We start from the raw sequence: 6,000 nt of genomic DNA, 5'->3' as shown, positions 1-6,000 counted from the left end.
GTGAACTGGGGTTTTATTACGTTTCCCTGGAGTCATAGAGGGAAACAGAGACAGACACCCAGGAATTCTTGCCTTATAGCTCTGTACTGTTTTGTGAGTCCGTGCTTAGCATGAAATAAGAAAGAAAAAGGCACTGCAATTAAATTTGTTTGACTTGGCAAGCTCTTAAATAGAAAACTCTTGGGGAAGCAGGGAGAAGGCGGTTACAGAGCCTTTGCCTTCTCTGCTGCAGAGACAAAAGACCGAGTTTCATTAACAGTTACACCTACAATGGTTCAAAAATAATTACCATGTAAAATGAATTTGTGTTAGAAGCAATTATTTAATAATCCTGAAACAATCTTGCTAACTTAATGGGGAGTTTTGCCAGATAAAAAAGTAAGTAAATATTTCAGCACTGTGACCCTGTACATATATTGCCTCTACTTAAATGTTTCCCAACCTTCTCTTAAATGCAGAGGGGTTATAAGCTAATTAACACCTACTGCTCAAGTTCATATCTGGTCATAAGATGCTAACATTCAAACCCAACAGAAACCTTTTGTATTGTCCCCACCTCCATTTCTGCTCCTCCATTATCTCGTTTATTTAGTTGGGCTAGTAATGCCAATCACACTGTGCTGGCAATACCAGGACGCCCACTCCTCCCCTGCTGCAGAGGTTTCTGTTCTAGTGGAAGCTGGCTTTCTTCAGCACTCAGGCCTCCTACTTGAAGGAAACAGAAATAAGATCGGGGCAACATATTCAAACAGAACCACTTCTAAAAGCCTTTTGCCACCCTGTGTTACTGCTGTTGCAGTGGGTTAATCCGATGGAAGGTCCTGCCCTCTTTCCTCATTCACATGCTCAGTTCTGTCACTCAGCTGCCAGACAAACAATGGATGAACCTTTAGAGGAGTTAAAACACCTTCGTAAAATCCTGTGTTTGTCAGAGGGCAGGTTCAGCCATGAACCAGCTGCCTCATGCTTCCCTGGCTCAGCCTTGTGCTAAGCTCTCCTCTCACTCCATGTTGACACCACAATCCCATGCCCATACTCTTTGGCATAACAGTCTTCCCTTGGTCCTCTCCTGCCTGGGAATGTTCGCCTTCAAATTCCTATTTCTTCAAAGACAATCAACTCTGTATTCTGACATCCAAAAATCCTCTTGGCCTATCCTTACCCTAAGATAAAACCTCCAACAGACAAAAATACGAACACTTGAATACTAGTTCATCTTGTCCTTCCCTCTTTGGTGCCATAGGCCTGTCTTCCCCATGTGAACTCAAGAAAGGAAAGAGGCTATTCTGGGAGATCATGGGGCATTTGACAGCCGACCTAATTCAGAATTCATGGCATGGCCATGATGGGCGTCAGAAACAAGGAAAAGACACCAGTGAGGCTGGAAGAGTGGAGAAGAGACAACACAGGGGGAAAAAAATTGAGTGCAGACACCACGCATACTAAAATGCTTCAAATTTTTAAGAGGTGCATCACTACAATATTTGAGCACTTGAGCTGAAATATTGTTTTATATTAAAAGCATATTTCATCTCTTCTTTGGAATCACAGACTTTGAAATAAATGAGTTCTTTTATTATCAAGTTGGCTTCATGTTATACCAAATTAACTTTCATTAGTTTAATTACTCATAATATATTCAGCTTAAAAGAAAATGGCATCCATTTTGCCTAGCACAGCAAATCAAAAGTTCTCATAGAAATGTACTGCTTAATGCAGAGAGAGTTCATAATTTTCCAGTTGTGAAACTAGGTATCCCCTGTAATGATACTGAGAATAATTCTGGCAGTATTGGACCAGATTAAATGCACCTGATTCTAGCAATTTCTGTGAAACACTGAAAACAGAAGACTAACCCCATTCCTAATCCTCCCACCACAGGGGAAAATCATGCTCATCTATGTCCCCTCTTTCTGTCCACTGAATAGTTAGGGTGCCCACAGTGACTCTACTCCACTTCATTCCTAACTTCAGTTAATTATAAGGCTCTAGTCATCAAATCTTATTATGCTCAAGACAAAATTAAATTGTGGACAATGTCTCCACAGGATGCTGTTTCTGCCAGTTTCCCTTTGGAGAAGAAAGGATTTAAAATGTGCAGGATCTTTACATTAAAAGCTCTTCCCAGATTGTAAAGGGGGCAAAACAAAAAAGCCCCGAACAACAGCAAAACCCCCACAGAGACTGAAATCAAAATGATTCTGGAGATACTTAGTAAAATAAAAGGAACCAAGTAGGGGGCCATGGAACCCTCAAAGCATTTTGCGTAAAAAATTGAGCATATTGAGGAAGGGAAGCAGACATCACAGAAACCCTGACCTGACAAACTTCTTCCTGTCAATATGGTGAGGAGGCCACTCATTTGTAGCTCCAGAGTGGGCATGAAGGAGGAAGATGTTGGGAAGTGCTGCTGTTAAGCTGTCTGTTGGAAAAAACATTTGTGCTGAACACACACCTGACCTCAGGTTTACATACAAGTGTCTGAATTACTTTCTTCTGACTTTAAAATATTATGGTGTCAGAAAAGAGCATGCTACTCAAATTGTAAACGTAAACTGCAAATAGAAATAAATAAGAGAGTGTTTTACTTTAAAATAGATCAAAAGGTTTTCAGTTAAAACTGGAATTTGCAATTATCCATTGTTTCATTTGAAGCTGATCATTAAATTCTCAGAATATTTTGCACATGCACTCAGGAAATAATTTATTAATTTTGGATAGGTTGGAAAGGAAGATGTATAATGGCAGTTACTGGTATGAAATTTACAGAGATCTTTCCCTAAATTAGTATGGATAAATGTATTTCAAATGACATAAAAATCTTCTCAGGTTTCTCCTGAGACAGGTGTTTTGTTTTAGATGAGGTCATATAGCAAGTAACTCAAAGAAATTTTGTTTACATTTGGTTACACTTATGCACAGCTCCATGCATAGGCTCAACCTTCTGTTGCCATAGCCCTTTGCCCTGATTCCTGTGCATTGGTTTACTGTATTCAGAGGGGAACCCACTAACATGCTCCATGTTTGATGTGGTTGACACTCTTCCAATATTAATTCCTTGGTGTGTCATATGTTGCATGATAATAGTTATTAATGTTCTCTAAGATCCCAGATATTTGCATTCACTGTTCTTCTATTATACAAGCAAAAAAAAAAAATCCATTAAGCTATTTTAAATATTAATAGTGGTATTAATACTATTAAAATAATTAAAATGTACATCCATTACAATCTTTATTTCTTTGGAAAAAAAATCAGTTTGTTTTCGTCTGGAGCTTGTTGGATGACTGCATCTACAGTGAAGTGCCAAAATGCAGTCTTCTTATTCCTCCCTCCAGAGACTGAAAAACAAAACAAGAGTCAGTCATTTCGACCACACTGAATGATCATGCTGAGCTGTACCAGGACAAAATTATGTTGTGGTTATAGGAATTCTGAGCCCAACCTACAGTACATATTTAGCTGGTCCCTGTGGAAACACGAGAGCTGTTCAAAAGTGCTGATTTCATTATAACGGACAAAACAAGAGTCCTCACACTGAAGAGTTATGCAAACACCAGTAACGTGTCAAGGATTGCCCTAGAATACCACGGGGCCTTGGAACTGCCCTCACATACAAATGAGTCCCTTCCTCCCCTTCTCCATCACATACAATGCTTAAGCAGAGATAGTTAAAATGGCTGAAAAATATTTGGGGAGCATTTCAAAGCATTTAAAATGTAAATAAATCTTATTGCAAAATTGAGTTTCAAGCAGCTCTATGTCAAAGTAGGCACTAATTATTAAATAGATATCATGTCTTTGCCATCAGCTGGAGTTATGTATATGCTCCATTTCTTTGCTGGATTAGGTTCAAAAGTGAAGAGGACAGTGACTAGAGGAAATCCCAGAACATTCAAATCAAATTTAAAAAAGAGCTAAGTTATATATATAGAATCAATTAATACTTTTTTTTTCTACTGTCATGCAAGTAGTGGCCAAACACAAATGTCTGAAAGGGGACACAGATTTGCAGACTTACAACTGGTTCCAAACTTCCCACATCTACTGCTCATAAATACATTCTCCAAAATAACTTACAGGAAGTAAGTTTTTGCTACGTTGTGAAGGACAAGAGGTGTCCTTTCTCATCATAAAGGAACTCTGTATGAACTCTATGTTTACTGCTGTACTGCTCAAAAAATAAATTTTTTGCGCTTTGTGCTTTTCAGAAAGATCAAATTCAAGCCTGGTTGTATAAGGAAAAAGAATTGTATAAGTTCACTACTAATCTTATTTTATATTCCTTTAAATGCCATAAAATCTTTTAGATTTCATCCTGCACATTTCAAATCTAAATGTTAATTAAGGTGCACTGAAAACATTCATCAGAACTTATTGTGTACAACACACCATTTAAGCAATTCCAAAATACATATTAGACCATTTTAAACCTCTTTGTAGGATAATAGGATGATTCAAATAGCTGTCACTGAAGTAAATATAAATCACAGCTTGACTAATCATAAACAAGCATTGTTATAAAAAAGTGCTTTTTTCTATTGCAGAGTTGGTTTTTTCAAAGCATGCACTGGGAGAAGTGCTGGTGGCTTTATCTTTTGTTCAGAGCTGAGTTGAATCTAAAGGTTATCCTAATCATTCAGGTTTTAAAGTGGCTTATATTTTACAAATATTTTGTTCAGACAAACACCATGCTTTTCCTCAGTCACAACAGCTGAAACATCAAATTCTAAAGGTGCTTCACATTTATAAGGTGGCCTTCCAAACAGACCCTTCAAATCTGTGTAGGTGGATTCCACACCTGGAGACTTTTGTTTGCTTATGTTTCTTGTTTTTCAGAACAAGCATATATCTCTTCCCCATACTTTTGCTGATTTGCAACTTGGTCCCTTGTTAACAACAGATTTAAACAGCTCCTGCCCAGTAACAACCGTGTGTTTATGTCACTGCAAGCACTGATGGTGTGTGTGTGTGTGCAGATAGGGGAAGATGGAGGAGAAAAATGACGAGGCGATAAAACCAGGATATAACATTATAAAACATTTACAGCTAAAGAGTCTACAGAATTCCAGTTTGAAACAACTGTTTCCACCAAGAAGAGCTTATTTCCATTCTTCTTTCTTTCTCCAGTCTTTTTAATAGTAGCTCTGCTTTGAGTCTATGCCTTCAGCATCTTCTGGTTTCATGCTTTCCAGTTTTTCAGATCACGGACACAAGCAGATCTGGTAAAGTTGCTGACGACAGACACCTGCATGTATCGTGCTTGTTTAGTTTAAGATTCCCATAAGTATTTTAGTTGGATTTAGCATTTAAGTCTTCCTTGTGGATTGCCATGCTTTTGAAAGGGCATCATCAAAGCATTTCAGCAGTGGTATTTGTCTGTGAGAGACAGCATACTCCTGGTGTTTATCCTCTTGGCCGACATTTATCAGTATCGGACTGATCAGTGGCTAGCCATGGATGTGAGGCTACCTACAGACAGAATGATGAGCAGAATGATTGTCAAGCCTACCAACATCTCTACTGCTCAGTTCCTCTGAAGCCTTTGAGTAGCAGGCAGGTGTCCTCTTCAGTCCTCCGCACTCTGATGAACAGGGGAGCAGAAGGTCTGGGAGTTGCCTAGAATACAAAAGGAACTGTCATATTGCTAAATTTTTTATAGAGAAAGAAATTAAACTCTAATATTTAATGTTGTCAAAGTTCAGGCATTCCTTCGAGCTTCATCACTACAGAGGCATGCATATTATTTTTATAGAGGAAGAACTACAAGAAAAGAAAACATAATTGGTTTCTCTTCTCCCACCTGCAATGTGATGGGTGGTTATAAACCCATGATTTACTCATGAGGTAGTATTTATTGCCTCTCACAGAAAGTGGGGTAATTTTATCTAATGGAAACATCTTATTTCTAACAGTCTTATGCATAAGAAAATAGAACTAGTTAAGAAATGCTCTCTTTCTGTATTAGCAGGCCCCATGCCTTTGGCTAAGACTTACAAA

General features: G+C 38.3%; 1 long non-coding RNA gene across 1 annotated transcript in view; it reads right to left on the bottom strand.

The window, feature by feature from the left end:
* Positions 1 to 3,232: 3,232 nt before the first annotated feature.
* The window catches only part of LOC140647650 (uncharacterized), a 35,959-nt gene continuing 33,191 nt past the window's right edge, over positions 3,233 to 6,000 (bottom strand). The window contains exons 2-3 of the long non-coding RNA XR_012040896.1: positions 5,513 to 5,619; positions 3,233 to 3,341 (exon numbers count right to left, since the gene is read on the bottom strand). This is a non-coding gene — a long non-coding RNA (uncharacterized lncRNA). The remainder of the gene's footprint in view (positions 3,342 to 5,512; positions 5,620 to 6,000) is intronic.

This window comes from Ciconia boyciana, chromosome 1 (genome assembly GCF_034638445.1).
Source record: "Ciconia boyciana chromosome 1, ASM3463844v1, whole genome shotgun sequence".
NCBI classification, from domain to species: domain Eukaryota; kingdom Metazoa; phylum Chordata; class Aves; order Ciconiiformes; family Ciconiidae; genus Ciconia; species Ciconia boyciana.
The sequence above is the reverse complement of the archived record's forward strand: the minus strand, read 5'-3'. Positions and strand labels throughout refer to the sequence as shown.